We start from the raw sequence: 18,043 nt of genomic DNA, 5'->3' as shown, positions 1-18,043 counted from the left end.
AAGAAGGAGGTGGAAGTTTATCTGTGCTGCAATGGGAAGGAAGGAAGAAGGAGGTGGAAGTTTAGAGCTGCTGTGTACCCATGACTTGCTCTTATCATTTAATGACGAATGGGGCAGTAGCTAGGAGCAGGAGAACAGCAGGGAAGATAGGATAGGAACAGAGGAAAAGGGAAGGATGTCTTCATAGGAGAGGCCAAGAGGCAGCGGGGGTGGGATGAGGGTTGCAAAGCGTGAATGTGTGCATTTATCCAGTCTAGGTTTAGTTACTATACTCCCTGTGAATGTGAATAACTGTAAATGATACTTTTAATGAGGGGAGATTATTCCCTTGAATGTTTGGTTTGTATCTGGTCCTAGACCAGAGTTGCCATTCTCTAAATATCTAAATGACTATTATTATTTTCTGTCTGTCTTTTACACACACACACACACACACACACACACACAGAGAAAAATGTTGTTTATGAGATTTTGTATATTTCACATCGTATTCTTTATATGATAGATGAATAATGTGTAGTTTTTCAAAGTTTTGAGTTAATTACAATTTAGGTACTATTTCTAATAGGAAGGTGGATTTGTATTCTTATCTTGGTGGCTGAGATTACTTAAAGGGCATAATTTGCTCCCAAATTCCTAAGAATGGTACAGGAATTCTAAGGTGACTCTAATTCTGATTTCATTTTTTTATGAATACATTTTTTATCCTTTTATCTTGAAATGTGTAATACAAATCTAGTCAGAGTTCTATATAAAAATTATATTGGGAATCAGACTTATGTGTGTGTACTTTTTATTTGATATTTAATAATGCCCTAAGGCAGGTAATTCAAATTTTTATTAAAGTGAAATGATTTGACAGTCACACTTTGAATTTAATGCATGAATGTTTCATTTAAGCTCTTGGAACTGAAAAGGAAAAGACATTTCTCTGGTAGTTGTTCTCTAAAAAATGTTTAAAATAATTCAGATTTATTTTAGCTATGTTTTACTGAAATAACTTTAGTTTTTAGACTTAAAATGACAGATTTCTTAAAAAAATGGCATGTCTGGGCACCTGGAAGACTTTGATAACCAAGCTTTATTATTCCCATGAGTAATCTGTGACTTTTTATATTACCATTTAAGAAGTATGAACTATGATTTTGTATTATACTTGTTTAAAGAATTAGTATGTAATTTATCCAGGTGCTGGAAAATCTTTGGTTCAGCACTGCTAGTTCAGATTTATGGGGGCCTATTGATATTAAATGATCCTTTACCCATTGAATTTTCTATATGATGCAGGAGAACTAAATGTATTTTAATAACAATGAACAAATGATATAACAAGTTTAAGGTCCAGTTTACTTGTTACTTTTGCTATCATGACATTGGTACTAATCTTCCAACAAAATGATTATTTGATTATTTGCCTTTTTATTTCATTAAGTGTTCGCCCATTTTTAAAAGACTATTCTGACTGCTCAAAGACTGCCTCGCTTGTGACCTAAATATTGTTAAGCTGTATACATGTTTATAGTAACTATAATGAATTATAATTATTTTCTGTGAAAAGCAGTGCCACACGGCTCTTTAAATAGTTTCTCTTTTTTCCCCGCCTTAAAGGCGAAAAAATAAGAATGCCTTAAATAGGTTAAAAAAGAAACAAAGCCAGAAAAATGGGGTTATTCAGCAAGCATCTCCAAATAGTCCCATTGTCAAACTTGCCCTTATTTTTCTTTTGGGATCTTTGAAGTTATCCTTGACTATTGAACTCTTCCCTACTTGTACTTTTGCAGTTAATAATATTGTCTTCTTAGCTTTAGTAAAGCTATAGCAAGCATCAATTTCATATCAGTCTTCTTTGATAACCTAAAAGAGTTAAAGGTTAGAAAAGGATAAGGTGTTATAGAGAAGGGTGTGCCTGTATGGGGAAAGTGAGAATGTTCACTTTGAATGACCAAGTAGGTGAAAGCTATCATCCTTCGAGATTAAATGGAAAGCTCAAAGCCATATTTTCAGTCAGTGGAACTTGGACTCTCCTCACTCTGATAATTTAACATGGTACACAGCATTAGGATGAGAATTGAAGGCTCTGTAGATATAGCTGTTTTCTATTTATTATATCTCATAGAATTTCCTGCAACTGGAATGGATTTCCTACCTGATCTCAAAATGATTTCAGTAAAATGCCAAAACACCAAGGATGTTCAAAATACCTATTATATTTTGATTATGTGATATAGAAATTATTAACCCACCAATGAAAAATTCAAGAGCTGTAAGAGCTGCCTTCAAGATTACTAAACAAAGAGAATAATTCCTGCTTTAAAATATGTCTCTTCCTTTTTATGTTTTAGAAATGTTAATAATTTATCATGGATAAAAATTTCAGAATGATTTTTTTCCCTCCCACTATGAATTAAAACAAAATTGTGTTTGGGAGGAAGAATGTTTTGCATTCATGGGCCAACTTGTATGTTGAATGTTAATATGTTCTGACACCCTCAATATAGTAGATTTCATGATTTTAAACCTAAAGAATATATTTTTCCACAAGGAAATCACTGTGACCATTTTGTCATCTAAACATGTTCTTTCATGCCTTTTACCTCATGGATGCTCAAAAGGTAGAAGCGGACATAAAAAAAATTGTTTTTATGTATCAGCAAATGGCTTTGAATTAGCTAAGGAAAGAATTTATTTCTAGAGGCTACAAGAAAGACCTTTCCTGTAAGTAGATGGTCTAAATCTTGGAGTGGGTTTTCAAGGAAGACTAAGGCATTAAATACTTGAGGTTCCTCAGTGGTTTAGGTGGTACCCTGCCTGGACGGGGCTTGGGGAAATGTTCCAACAGACCTCACAAGGGCCATTCGAGCACTGGATATTATAGTTCCCTGGTTTATGATGAATATGTTTTCCTATGTCTCTATTAAATTTGTCATGGAAAAGAGAAACCAGAGGGAACAGGAAGCAGGTAAATGAGGAGGAAAACGAAATGAATGCTTCTTTATGAATGAGGTTTTGTTAGTAAGTCTCCAACTGGAAACATAAAGCTTAAAAATTCATCTGAAGAAATTACTAAAAATACTAAAAAAACAAGTGCAGAAATCATTGGAAATCACCTATACTTTAATCAGGAGTATAAGGAGATACTTTTATAAAAAAGCATTGAATAAATTTGATTTTGTATTTTCTGTACCTCTTAAAAGAGGGTATTATAGAAACAATAGTATCAAATAAAACTTTTATGTCAGCATTTCATTATGATTAAAAATCTTAAAAATAGAGGGAAAATAGAATCAAAATAGGATTTATACTGAGATTACCATTTTTTCAATTGCAAAAACTGAGAACATTGCCTAAAAATCTACCTCAGCCAGATTAAAATAAGGGGTAAAGGAATTGAGCCTCTATTAAAAACTAGATTGTTAATAGGTAGATACAAGGAGTTCATATTAGACTGTGTAAGAGTAGTGACAATCAGGGAAGTTATCCTTTTTCTTTCAGTACAATTTTACCTGACCTTCAGCTTTCTGGTTGTAAGTATCTCATTTTTCTTTTTTGTATCTCTAATCTTAGCACCTTGACAATTTGTTTTAGCTGTCTGCATTTTTTGGGTCACTCCTAGAAATCTACCAACCTAAAGTCTAGAATATTCTCCTCTCTGTTCTCTATTTAAATGCTGTTGATATTTGAAGGACCAGGTTTTACTTCCATGAAGTCTTTTTCCCAAGTAAACTGGCTTTACTAATCTTTCTTTGCTTTCTAAATTTAGTACCATGTTAGCTTAGTTTTTAATTATTGTTTTTTGTTTTCTAATGCACTTAGCAGTGTTTGTTTCACTTACTCCACCAGACTATAAATGTCTATGTAGTAGCATCAAACAAGTTTGTAACATACTGCATTAAGCAGGTTTTCTTCATGCAAGACTTCTGAGAACCTTTAATATGCCAGGGACGTATGTAAATCTCCAAGAGGGTATAGTATAGTATACAGCATTTCACAAATTTATTTAACCAGAGAACAATACGAGACTGCAGAGTATGTTTTGGGTAAGTGCTTTGGAATGATCCAAAGCATTCGTTGTGATCTGGGAGGACCTGAAATAGGGAGTATGGTCGAGTCTACAGGTGGGGGCCAGAGCCCATAGATGCCCCAGCCTCTCCTCCACATGCCCTTTAGGGATGGCAGGTTGAATCCTGGATGTGTCCTGAGATCCTATTAAGCTATGTTAGACACAGCATGAAGTAAGAGTACATTTTAAAATATTTTTTAAATTTTATACTTAAGTTAAAGGCTAACAAACCCTTCATGGAAACCCTCCTGTAGTAATAATAATTTGTTTGTAATAAATTGTAGTGGTCTGTGCCAAGCACTATGAAAGGTGTTTCATGCATGTCTCATTTCACCTCAGAACAATTCTTCAAGATGGACATTGCTTTTTGAAAATTTTGTCAACAAAAAAACGGAGTCCTGGCCAGGTACGGTGGCTCATGTCTGTAATCCCAGCACTTTGGGAGGCCACAGCAGGTGGATCATGAGGTCAGGAGGTCGAGGCCATCCTGGCTAACACGGTGAAACACTGTCTCTCCTAAAAATAAAAATAAAAATAAAAATAAAAATTAGCTGGACATGGTGGTGGGCGCCTTTAGTCCCAGCTACTTGGGAGGCTGAGGCAGGAGAATAGCATGAACCCGGGAGGTGGAGCTTGCAGTGATCCAAGATCGTGCCACTGCACTCCAACCTGGGTAACAGAGCGAGACTCTGTCTCAAAAAAATAAAAAAAATAAAAAAAAAGAAATACAACCAATGAAACTGATGGAAACAGTCGTTTAAAAATAATGCCCTTAAAATTCAGATATTTATTTTGTTATGTTGATCAATTCTGATTCTGAACAGCTTTCAGCTTTCAAGGAGATGATTATACTTGCATTAAAGTACAACATGAAATTTAAAACTTCTAGGTTAGGAAATAATGAAGTAAACTTAGTTGACCAATCTAGAACCTCATCTAGTACCTTACAAATAAATATTTGTCAATTAAATAAAAGTGAACTTCATATTGAGCTTGGAATTATTTGGAAATTATGAAAGTGTGACTGTATGTTGTCTTTTACATATTTTAGATATTTTATTGTTATATAATGACATGACAAAAGGAATGTTCATTTTTTCCTCACCAAAAAATGATAAATTTTTTAAGGGCAGTAACTTTTAAGGGGCATTTTTAGACCTCATTTTACTGGATCTCTTAGCAGCTTCTGAAACTGCCTGCCTTCTTGCCACACTCTTATTTTGGTGTCCATATACCCAGTTTTCTCTCTATCTGCACCACCTTTCATCCTCTGCATGCTGCACAAATGTTCTTTTAGGAGGCTACTTAATGTTGGAGTCCTCATGGTTCAGTCCTTGGGACTGTCTTTGTAGGTGAACTCATCCATACTCACAGCTTGTCACCACTAACTGCACGTGACTCATTGACATTCCTAGACTAGGTCTCTTAATTAACTTCCAGAATTGAATGCCCAACTGTCTGTAGAACTTTTCTTTTGGATGTGTCAAAGACATCTCAAACTCAACATATACAATATTGAATTTCTGGTTTCCCTTCACAGACCTGCCTCTCTTCCAGTTTTCTTTGAAACCTAAGTCGTGCAGGACACCTCTCTTCTTTACCTTACCCCATATTTCCAATTTATCATCAAGTTCTGCAGATTTGCTTTCTGATAGCTCTCAAAGCCATATATGTGTTTCCACGTTTGTCATCACAACCCATAAAGTTAGCATCATCTCCTCTTGACTGTTGCAAGAGCATCTCCCCTCTCTTCTAAATAGGACCGTTATGGCACGGTTAAATACAAGATAATAAATACAAGATTAAGTACAAGATAAAATAAAAAATATAAAATAGTAATAAAATAAAAGACAAGATGACATATAGCACTCAAACTTGCATGCCAGCTCTGGTTGATTGGTACCAGCTGTCTGGAGAGTGTTGAGAAGGATTCTGAATCCACATCTGGGCACAGTGGGAGTGATGAAATTGATGGGGAGGAGTGTGGTGGTCTGTTATTGTCATCCACAAAATAAGGTGGTATTATTGGCATTTGATTTAAATATCTGAGCTAGTTAGTATGAAGTATTTTAAAAATGGGCCCTGGAAAACTGATCTACATTAGATCTACTGATATGTAGCTAGGTGTTACCAATTATCGAGGAAACACAGAAACATGATAAAATTACTGACATCTCCTGATGTACTTTCTTGTTAATATTTTTATCTCATTTATACATAGGTTATGGTTCTGATGCTTATTATGGCAAATTGCTTACATACAGCAAAAACTAGAGAATCTAAAATCTCAGCATGGAAATGAAATTACATAAGGGTGAGGAAAGGCTTATGGTAGTGTGGAGTAATTTACCCAGGCACTCTTATTGGGGGTAGAAGCCATCTCCCAAAGAAGGAAAAGGGTTACATGTTTTCCATTTGGGCTTCCGTAGCAAAATACCATAAACTAGCACCTAAGCAACAGACGTTTATTTCTCACAGTTCTAGAGGCTAGGAAGTCCAAGATCGAGGCCCCAGCAGGTTTGGTATCTGGTGAGGGCCCTTTTCTTGTTTTGTAGAATGCTGCCTTCTCACTGTGTCCTCACATGGTAGAAGAGGCCCACTGGTTTCCTGGGTCTCTTTTATAAGGGCAGTAATCCCAGTCATGAAGGCTCTGCCCACATGATTGACATAATCACCTCTCTCAGGCTCACCCCATCACCTTAGTAGTTAAGATTTCAACATGGGAGTTCTGGTTAGAGAAGAAACCATGTAAGAGAAAGATAAACACTGACAACCCTCAGAAGGGTGAGAAACATGCTATTTAAAAATATTTTTAACAAGAATATACTAGAAACAAAAATTTTCATTTTAACTAAAGGTCTTTGAGATATTTTTATGTTGGTACATATAGATTGGCCTCTTCCTTTGGGCTACTTCAGTTTTACTTAAACATTGCAGTTAAAATTTGTTTTCATTACATACAAAGCTAAAATAATCTAGATAATGCCCAGTACTAGATAATGCCCAGATTATCTAAAATAGTCTAGATAATGCCCAGAATCTGAAATATGTGTTGGATAATGTGGAGATTTCTCCAATCAAGAAGTTTGCCACCAGGTAACACCAGGTAATAAATGAATTGTTAAAACTATAAAACCACATTGGTTTCAGATGGGTCTGTTCTCCATTTCAGTGCTGCTTTTTACCCTTCAGAATCTCTGAGTTCTTACTGCTTTTATTGCTCTGAATTCTTAATGGTCATTCTTTTATGAGTTTTATTAGGAACTCATAAATGTCTTTAGGGCTTGTCCAGAGAATGTATTTTCAGAGACATCTTAGGAGCATGGAGTGGAATTGTATCTCAAGAAGTTCCTTAATCTAGTTTTTGCCTGAAGAGGTCTTCAACTAAATTATTCCAGATGGTTGCTCCGCATACCTAGAAAAAAAAAAGAAAACTGAAGCAATAAACCTTTGTTGTCTGATAATATCTCCTTCAGCATTTACTCCTGCCTAATGCCCAAAGGGAAAAAAAATCTTTTATGAGATATTCTACCTGTAAAGTGTTAACTGAGTTGGAATACTATTTTGTTGGTAATATTTTTAGTTTTTTGTAAATAAACATTTTTTCATGAATATAACTGAATTTATTTGAAGCATTCCAAGATTTTTGTTTTCCTTCTGTTAGCAGCCTGTGAAAATTCCTATAACCTTTATGTTGCAGAGAAACTTAGGCAGTTTTTTGCAGATATGAATGTTCATTGGGTTTTAGTATGGGTACAACCAATGGTTCTCTAATGGCATCTTTTCTTTAAACAATAATTATATTTAGTGGATCTTAGCAATAAAATCACTGTAATAAAGGATGACAAATAAGAATAACAGTGTTATTAATCATCTAAATTAGTTGTGTATGGAACATTCCTGTACCTGAAATATTTCCATAGGAAATAAGGCTAAAACACACATTTACTTATAATTAGATATAATACAAACCTTCTCTCATTATAATAGTTGCCCAAATCCCAATTCAACTTAATTTCATTGACTTTGATTTCTGGACTAAAAACATTAAGCTTGAACTAGTGAAAAATGTATAATATGTGCATTCAATTAAGAAGTAATTAGATAGTCAATCACCCTTACAACTCACCAGGGATTAGAGAAGAGGGAAGAAAAATGTGACTCACTGTAGTGTGTAAAACAGTTTTGCTAATTAGTTTAGTGCTAATTGAGATTGAGAAAGTGTCAAAGTATCCTAACACAGGTTTACTTCTGAATAACTTTAAAAGCTAAGTTTAGTGTTTTAAAATATTACCGACTTCTATGATTTATCCTTGAGTTTTGATCAAAGCTTATTTATTCATTCTAAGTTACACATATTAGTGAGTGATGAAAACAAAAAGAACAAATGCGTTTTTATGTTTCAGACATGATACTGTATTTTGTCTCATTTAATCCTCACAACAATCCTGTGAGGCCCGTATTTTTATTTTCATTTTAGAGATAAAGAAACTGAGGCTGAGAGGTGTTGAGTAACTTGCTGAAGGTCACAGCCAGTAAAGTGCAGAGAGAATTCAGACCCAAGTGGGCCCCACTCCCGACGGTGAGCTCTTTTCACTATGCCACATTTCACAACAGCAAAGTGCAGAACATTATGCACTGTGTTTGTCTTTGCTTTTTAATCTCTTGTAGATAAATTCCTAGGAATTACATTCCTGGGAAGAAAGAACACATCTGTTTTCATTTTTTCATAACATATTGCTGAAGTACCCTCTACAAAGGTTATGCTAATTTGTGCTTGCACTGTTGATTGGGTATTTTATAGAAGGCATTTTTGCCATTTTTTTTTAACCAGTCATTCAATATACCCTACATCTCTTTCTCATCTTTTTATTCTTCAGTTTACATCTCCTTCTACCTATTGAAATTGCTGTGGCAAAGGTCACCTTTGATTTCTGTTTGCTTTTTGTTTCCTTGTCTCTGCATATAGCACATGTTCATAGTAGAATATTCAAACAGTACAGAATAAAATGAGCAGCAGCAAACGTCTCTCAAACTCTCCTCTTAGTGATAGCATCCCCAGCATTGCGGGTTATAATGGATATGGAGGCCGTGGAGCACAGTGGGGATGGCTCGAGTTCCACTGTGATTCCACCAGTAATTAGTTGTGTGACCTTAAAAACCTTAATTGATGAGTGTCTCTTGTTTCATCACTTAAAAGAAGGCTATTTACCTCATAGGCTGGTTGTGAAGATAACAATGAGATAATGCAATTAAAGTGCTTAACATTTTTTTTTTTTTTTTTTGTCCACAGTGTAAGGATTCAAAAATGTTACCTTTATCATTATGAGTGTCCATTGACCTCTCTTTATATATGTATCTCATAGGTTATGTAGATATGAAATATTCCTTATGAGATTATACTGTGCATGCTATTTTTCAATCAGCTTGATGATATATCTTTTCATGTCATTGAAGTTATTTTTTAATGGTTTTACATACATTGCTTTTAAGTATATGCCAAAATTTGATGAGTTGTAATCAATAATGCTGTGGTTAACTTACCTATTTCCTTTAAAAAAATTCTTAGAAATGATATAACGGGGTCAAAGAGTTTTATTGTAATACATATGCAGATTGCTTTTCCCAAGAGTTCTATGTTTATGTTCCCAGTAACTATGTGTCAGACTATACTTTTCACCTTCATCAGTGTTGAATATTTTAAATTTTTCATCCTTGCCAATCTCATTAAAAATGGCTCCTTACATTATATCATGTCCTGTAAATACTTGGTTCTATTCTTGATTTCCCTATTCTGTTCCATTTATCTGTCTATTCATGTGCATTGACCACAATGTATGTGGCATTGGTATATATTTCAGTGTTTGGCCAGACAAGACTCTCTTTACTAGTATCTTCTGCAGGATTTTTCTGGCTATTTTTACATGTTTAATTTTTTCAGATAAACCATAAAATCATTTTATCAGAAGGATAGAAATACAGAGCAAAAGAAAGAGAGGTTGAGAAAAAGAAAACAAAAGACAAAAATAAAAGAGAAAAAGGAATCCTATTAGGATTTGTAATTTGCATTATATGTATAGAGTGATTAAGGAGAATTAATACCTTACAATATTGAATCTTTATATCAAGGAAAAATGCATGGCTCTATGCTTATTAAAGTTTTTTATGTCTGTCATACATTTTATAATTCTCTGTTCTCACAATATTTATACCAACTTGCATATTTGGGCTCTGGAGTCAGCTGGAGTATGCCTTGATGGGGAACACAACACCTCTATTTGCTGTTCCACAACTTAGGCAAACTATTGATTCTCTTTCAGCCCTAGTTTCCTCATCTATGAAGTGGATATACTAAGAGTTATAACTTCCCAGGGATGTTGTGAGGATTTCATGAGCTATGGTAAAATGCACATCACAGTGCTTTGTAGAGGATTAGCATTAAATATGAGCAATTACTATTATCATTATAGATTTTGACTAACGATAGATTTTTCCATTAGTTAATTTTTTTATTGAGAAAACATTGGATTAGATTTGTCCCTGGCTTGCTTATTAACCTTTATATAGTTTTCAGTAAGATTTCTGCTGACTATTTTGAATTTTCCAGAGAGAGACTGATAACACCCAATGACGATGAAAGTTTTATCTCCTTCTTTCTGATTTTATTTCATTTCATTATCTAGTACTCCAGAATAACGTTAAATAGTTAACAGTGATATCTGGCACTGTTTTAAAAATGTCTGATGTGCTTGGATTTCTATTTCCAAATCCAGTGGCATGTTTCCCTCTCTCTTTTGAATCTTCAAAAGTGTTTGACACTCCTGACCTCTTCCTGTTTCTCCTTTCTCTATTTCCTTCTCATGACCTGATGCTGTCTTGAGTGAGAATGTTGAAAAAGAAGGTGTCTATACGCCCTTGCTTGTAATGGAAGGGCATTTATTTTTAACCTTCTGTTTGGTGTATGGCAGTATTCTAGAGGCTGAGTGAAAATAACCAGAGATCAGCTTTCCCCTGAAATAGCTCACAGCCTAGTGTCAGGGGTGAATCAGACACACAGCTAACTCCAGGTCAGAGCAGCATATGCAAACTGCCTGACGAAGTGTTCCTCTAGTGTACAGGAGAAAGAGCCCCTTCTGAAGAGGAAAGTTCTTATTTCTAGCATATTGCTATTTCTTAAACGACTCTATTTTGGAGATTTTACACTGAAAACTGTACTTAAAGACGGATACTTTAGTTAGTTATCAATGAGCTGAGCCAAAATTACTGGAACTTACATTAGTACTGTGACCTGCAGCAGCCTCTGAGGAGTACGGTGTGTGTGTACACGTGATTTTTTTTATTTTTGGTAGCGTTTCAGGAAATTCTCCAGTAGTGATTTGCTTTGCACTCATTCCCTTGGGCCTCTTCATAAAAGATAATTCAAGATTAAGAAAAAGTCATGTGAAAGATGGCATCTGCTATAATTTTATTGAAATAGCTGATGGTTTAGAAGACTCCTTAGGATGTAGGCATACTTTGAGGTCATCATTATGAACAATGATCATAGTATAATAGAAAACTTCTCTTTATGAGTAAGCTTCCTTGTTATTTAGACATAGATAAATCAATATTTGGAGAAAATCTCAAAGGGAGAAGGCCAGCTTTACCTTTATATATACAAAGTATTACTTCTTTAGGTTGTTTTATCAAATAAATTTGTATTCTGATTACTAAGTAATGTGGTTATTGTAGGAACTTTAGAAAGTACGCAAAGGCATAAAAATGAACTTCTGTTTCAAATAACGACCATCAATTGAAGATAGGCAATTAATTTTGTTTCCACCACAGACTGCATTAAAATAACAGGAAAGATATTTTTTTTTTAAGTGCATTGACTCACAAGGATACAGAAAACAAGAGAGGAGACAACAGCCACAATACTTTGGAAGCTGGAAGCAGATAGTCTTGTAACAGATTTAGCAGATGTGAGGAACAAACCCGTTAGCTTGATACAATCTCTCAAATTCCCAGGAATTGGTGGCAACAGATATCATCTGGAAGCTGGAGTAAAAGGAGGCTAAAGTCATCTGTATCGGTTGAAAGCTATTTAAGAGGCACTTACATCTCTCAGTCCCCTCCAAAGCCTTGGCAGACCAGAGATACTTGTCTTCGGGAGATGATGAAGAGAGAGACTCTATACCAGGGGACACAGACACAATTGAGTGAGTAAATAACATCCTCAGGCCTCATGTCATCCTCCCATTCATCTCCAGATGAAGCTGGAAGTATCTTCTGGGGAGGGTCTGACCAGCCCGGGTGACTTCTCTGCAGAAGTGGACCAACAGGCTCATCCGGTGGTGATTGTGTAATAAAGAGGCCTCCACTGTGCCCTGAGCCTCCACTCTGGTTTTGTTTTAGTGGTTGTTTGCCAGTCCCAGATATGAACAGTTATAGATACTTGAAGAAGAACTATAAATGAAAGAACCCAAATCAGACAATAAAGTGAGTTAAAAGACATAAATACTTTGTAAGAAGAGAAAAACTGTCAAGAAATTGTCACTCATATATTTGGAGAGGTAAGGAAAGAAATTGCATCCACAAAAAAAAAAAAAAAAAAAAAAAAAAAAAAAAAAAAAAAAAAAACAAAAAAAAAAAAAAAAAAAAAAAAAAAAAAAAAAAAAAAAAAAAAAAACCACACACAACAACAACAACAGGATACCATGAAGAAAAGGAATATTTAGAAAATAGAACTTTTGGAAACTGAACTTGAAAACACGAAAACAGAAATGAGAACTTCTACAGAAGAATCAGAAGGCAGAATTGAAAATTCTCAGAAATTAGAGCAAAAGGCAAAAAGATGAAAAATACAGTTATGTAAGCAAATGAGAGGACCAGTCTAAGAGGTCCATCATCCACATAATAAGCTAGAGAGAGAACAGAGAAAGTGAAGGAGAGGGATCAGGCAACAAAATTATCCAAAGCATTTCCCCAGAACTCGTGAGCATAAAGTTACAAATTGAAAGAATCCACTGAATTCCCAGCACAGTAGATCAAAACACACTCACACCAAGACACCATCATTGTGAAAGTTCAGAACATGGAGGGAGAAATTCCAGAATGACAAAAACCAAAGCAACAAACATGTCAAAATCAAGGAATCTGGAATTTGAATACCAGACTTCCCAAAAGCAACGCTGGAAGCTAAGGCAATGAGCATGACCTTCAGAATTCTGAGAGAAAATTACAATCCACCAAATTCCTTACCTAGTCAAACTTTTAACCCAGTGTGTGGTTACAGTAGTCATTTTTAGATATCAAAGCCATCACAAATTTATTTCCCAGAAGCTCCTTGATAATGCCACACCGAAATGGAGTAAGCCAAGGAAAAAAGATGTGGGATCCAGGAAATAGGAAAGCCAGCAAAGAGAAAAACCAAGGGGGTGAATAAATGCCCAGAATGGCAGTGGAATGAGATCATAGGCAAACCAGGCAGTCAGCCCAGATGTGAGCAGGTGAGAAGGTTCTAGATGAGCTTTCTTCAGGAATGGTGAAGTTGATGCAATGCATGATATATCTTCACTTCTTGAGAGGAGAGATAGGTAATGGATAGGTATTTGTGCATTGAATTAGTTATGAGTACATAGAATACATAGGTGGAAAAACCCAAGGTACTTTTCACTCCAGAGAAAACAAAATGTTGTGCAGAAAAGAAAAATTAACACATGTAGTTCACCTCTGAAAACTTTAACATCATTACAACAATAGAAGTTTTTCTATATAGCCATAGTTGGAGGATGGGGTGATGGGAAGATGGGAAATAAATGGGGTGGGGTGTGCGTGTGTGTGCATGATGTTGACAGGAGGAAAGAGGGTCAAATCTTCATTCTCCGTAGGAAAAATTTATATATAATACTGAAACAGAAAATTGAAAGGTAGCAATACAATCATGCCATTTAGCTCTCTAGTGTTAATCAACTGAAAGAGTTAAGGAGAAGGAAATTGGTGACACATAGGAGAAGTGACTGATAGCTTCATAACAAACATTTAAAAACTTTAAGTCTTTACATGCATAATTTTGATACAAATAAGATTAGCAATTGCTACTGTTATTTTGTTGCACTTTTTATGCATATACGCAAACATTTTCTGAGTGGTTTGGGTCAGGTGTTCGGCTGGAGCTTGGGAGTACAGAACAGATGAGACCAAGCATTACTTTATCCTGTGAAAACTTTCTCTAAAACACTGAAAAGTAAATCTCCAACACATGGCATAAAAATGACGGGCCATACTTCACATTTATGTTGGGGTACATTATTGTAGTTTAATTTTTAGCTAGTGAGATGGTTTTAAAATCAACCAAAATTATTACTCATAGTACTATGCTCAGCACATGATATCTGCTGTCATTACAGTCTCAAACATTCCCTAAGAAGTAGATATTATCGTGAGTCTCAGAAGGGGCAAGTAAATTGCTTAAAATCTTACAGCAATTGGATAGAAGAGCTGGGATTTGGATTTGGTTGTCCTTCATTCCACATCCATACCCCAGATTGTGATTGATTGAAACAGTTTTTCAGTTAATCTGGTATTTGCAGCAAACAAGATCAAGTGTACGTTTTTGAGGAAGGTAAAGCTAATATAAAGACCATCTTCAGAGAGCCTTGGCATAGGGAGGTGTCATTTCTTTGAAAAATATGTAAGTAAGAAAAGCTCAACAGCATAGGGTATTGAGTTTCCCCTGTGAGGGAGATTTCAGCTGAGTGAGTGTGCAAATTCACCAGCAGATTCTACATGTAGGTAAATTAGAATTCATTCAGTATTTACCAAGAACCCTCTGAATCATGCTCTGAGAGCTTCAAAAATGAATAGGACACCAACATATATGTGCATCTGTTGCACTGTGGATGTATATGAAATGTTAAATTCTGCTTTGGCTTGAGACCTGACCTCGTATGATTAGAATGACTGTGTATTTACCTACCCATCTTTTATTCATGTTTTGGGCCATGGTAGCTTAATATTTAGAAGGCTGGATATATTCTTTATAATGAAATTTCATAAACTTAGGATGCATGCTTCTAGACCAGCCTCTCCCACATGAGTTCTGCAGTGCACTGGTCCTCCAAAATGTGTGTTAAATCAAGGTGACTGTTCATGCATATCTGGAGAATCCTGGATGTACTAATATCCTCCTTTTGGAGATTTGCAATTCACATCAGCATATTAGAACCTCTGAGATGGCTTTGAATTAAAGAACCATATTTTAACAGAGTTGATACAATATTTTTTAACATGGATTCATTGTAGTTTTTTATGGAACACAGTTTGGGAAACACTGGACCCCAGGTTATTTCCTTTTGTAGAAAACTCATACATTGTGACCTTTAGGCCCCATTGACTCTGAATTGCTGTGATTTTACTGTTTGATAATTAGTTTCATGTCACTTTCTTGAAAAGTGCTAGAAGAGTAGATTTTTAACTATGTGAGATAATATACATGCTAATTAGCTTAATTTAGCCATTTCACAATGTGTATGTATTTTAAAACATTTTGTTGATGTGATAAATATCTACAATTTTATCTGTCAATTTAAAAAGATTAAAAACTTTAAAATGATTTTATTGTGACTATCATATTTGAAATGTAGTTTGGTCCTGGTAGAGTGGGAGTAGAAATAGATGGTTTGGAAATACATAACCCAGCATTATGAATATTTTCTAATAAATTGTTCCAGACATTCTATATATTTATATGTATCTATATATGTATGCATATGTAAAAATGTGTGTGTATATATATATATATGTTGTGTGTGTGCCGGTGTGTCCATAGATACGTATATACTATATATGCATAATCCTGAAATATTACATAGTAATATATTTTATTAAGGACAGGAGGCTATTTATTTTGTTGTATTATTTTGTTCTTTTTTTCCAAAGGACATTGCCCAGAGGGAGGTCATTTAGATTGTTTCCAGTTTCTTTTTGCAGTGAGTATCCTTACACATAGAATCTTTGTATCATGACTGGATAATTATATGTCTATTATAAGTTCCTAGAATTCCAAGTCCAAAAGTATATGCATTCTAAATTTTAATAGAGATTTATTACCTACCTTAGGCAACTAATAAGACTGCAAGTTTCCCACTGCCATTGATGGCAATGCTAGTTCAACATCAAAAAGTTCAGTATCATTGAACTAAAGTCTTAGCTGATGTTGTTTTCCTATATGAGAAGCATGTTATTTGTTATCTCAAACAAGTACTATTGTCATATATATATATATATTCTGCATTTCTTATTTATTTAATAGAATTGTAAGTCACTTGGGAATTAGGAATGAAGGGGTCTGTGTGCTCTTGAGTTACCATCCATCTGTGATTATTATATGCGAAATGAATGACAAGAATTTAAAGCCTTATTTTTATCTATTATTTGACATGATATACAAATTTTTTGTTTGTAAAATAGTTCAAGCATTATTTATTTTGGATGAAAGTATTTGTTTCCGTGAAATTCTGCATTAATAGGTCTGCCATAGAAATAAAATTATGGTAAATTTTGTGGAAAAATCACAGAGATAACAAACGAGCATGAAGATATGTTTGAAATTTCCACGTTTTCATATGAAATTTTTAATTTTTACTGTCTCGTACTGTAAAAAGACTTTCAGTCTGCTGTGGAAGAATATCAGTAACATAATTGATTCTTTTTTTTGCCTAAAGGAGGAAGACAATGGTCCTATAGTGCCCTTGGATGAGAAAAGGAAACTTTTGAGCTGCACCTTCAGTTTATCCTCAAAGCCTGCGTTGTCTTCATCTAATCCAGCTTTGATGGACGTCTGTGATGGTTGCCTGTACACTTGCTGAAATGAAATATTAGAAATGGCTGTATATTCCAAAGAAACCCTATATTATATATCTACGTTACTGCTGCTAGGATTCATATTTGCACATACTGTTTATTGCTTATGTGTAGAGAGAATGACACTAGTTTCCAGAGTTGTTATTAATCTGAATATATATCATGTGTTAATATTGAGAAAGGAAAAATACACTCCCAGTGTTAGTAGTTCTTCATTTCCTGTCTCCAACAGAAAATTAACTCATTTTAAAACTAGTATAATTCTTGATAATAAAATAAGAGTTTTGAATAAGAACAGCAGAGAGCTTCAAAATGCAAAGTGAATGATTAGTAAAATTATGTCTCATTTTATTTTTTCAGCACCCATACCACAGTTAACGTTAGGTTGGATTGCCATGGGAAACATTTTTTTTTTGGTGTTAATGCAGCAACATAATATTCACTTTATGTATTACTACATAGTTAAAGGATTTAACTGAATGTATGAATCAAATTATATTTATTTGACCTATTCGAAGCTGTGGTTTATAGGAATTTGAGAAAGGTATAAGAAATAGGATAAAAAGAAGGTCACCACCATGTACCAGGAATAGCTTTACTTTCCATAAACAGAAATATAAATTTAATGGTATCCTATATTACTTTAGTGTTGTATACTTTGTAAGACTTAAAAATATTTTATTCTATTGATTCCACTTCTTTGGTATGTTAAGACATTTCTTTAAAGATGACCAACAATATCCTTATTTTAGGTGCTACTAGCAAATGTAAACATATACTTAGTTGCAGTTAGATGTGACAGAATGAGATAATTTATGTAAAGTAGTAGAGTGCCTGGCACAAAGCAAACCATAAATTATTGTTGTTATAATTGTAAAATGAATGACTTCAAAAACATAGTCCTAGTTTGGAGGGATTTTGTGATGAAGAATATCTAAGTTATAGAAATAGAAGACAGGTGGAATAAGTATATGTTCAGAGTTTTTAGATGTGTTGAGTAGAGATGTTAATAATGGAAGCATTAATTACAAATGAAAATCACACCAGATGTCCCTGAAATGGAAGCAAAGAAGGTTCATCGTCTAGTCTTGGGCAGCAAGAGAAAGGACTAAGGCTATGGCAGTGTGAGGAAAAGTC

General features: G+C 34.5%; 1 protein-coding gene across 2 annotated transcripts in view; it reads left to right on the top strand.

Annotated features, from left to right (window-relative positions):
• The window catches only part of CA8 (carbonic anhydrase 8), a 94,702-nt gene extending 76,921 nt beyond the window's left edge, over positions 1-17,781 (top strand). Inside the window, exons 10-11 of one of the 2 annotated variants that reach the window (XR_002733666.1) lie at positions 15,983-16,032; positions 16,768-17,781. The gene's annotated coding sequence lies outside the window, so the exon portion shown is untranslated. Of the gene's footprint in view, positions 1-8,540; positions 8,644-15,982; positions 16,033-16,767 lie in introns of those variants that run through there. The other variant, XM_023222420.1, reaches the window with a different exon arrangement.
• Positions 17,782-18,043: the final 262 nt, after the last annotated feature.

This window comes from Piliocolobus tephrosceles, chromosome 7 (assembly GCF_002776525.5).
Source record: "Piliocolobus tephrosceles isolate RC106 chromosome 7, ASM277652v3, whole genome shotgun sequence".
Lineage (NCBI taxonomy): Eukaryota > Metazoa > Chordata > Mammalia > Primates > Cercopithecidae > Piliocolobus > Piliocolobus tephrosceles.
The sequence above is the reverse complement of the archived record's forward strand: the minus strand, read 5'-3'. Positions and strand labels throughout refer to the sequence as shown.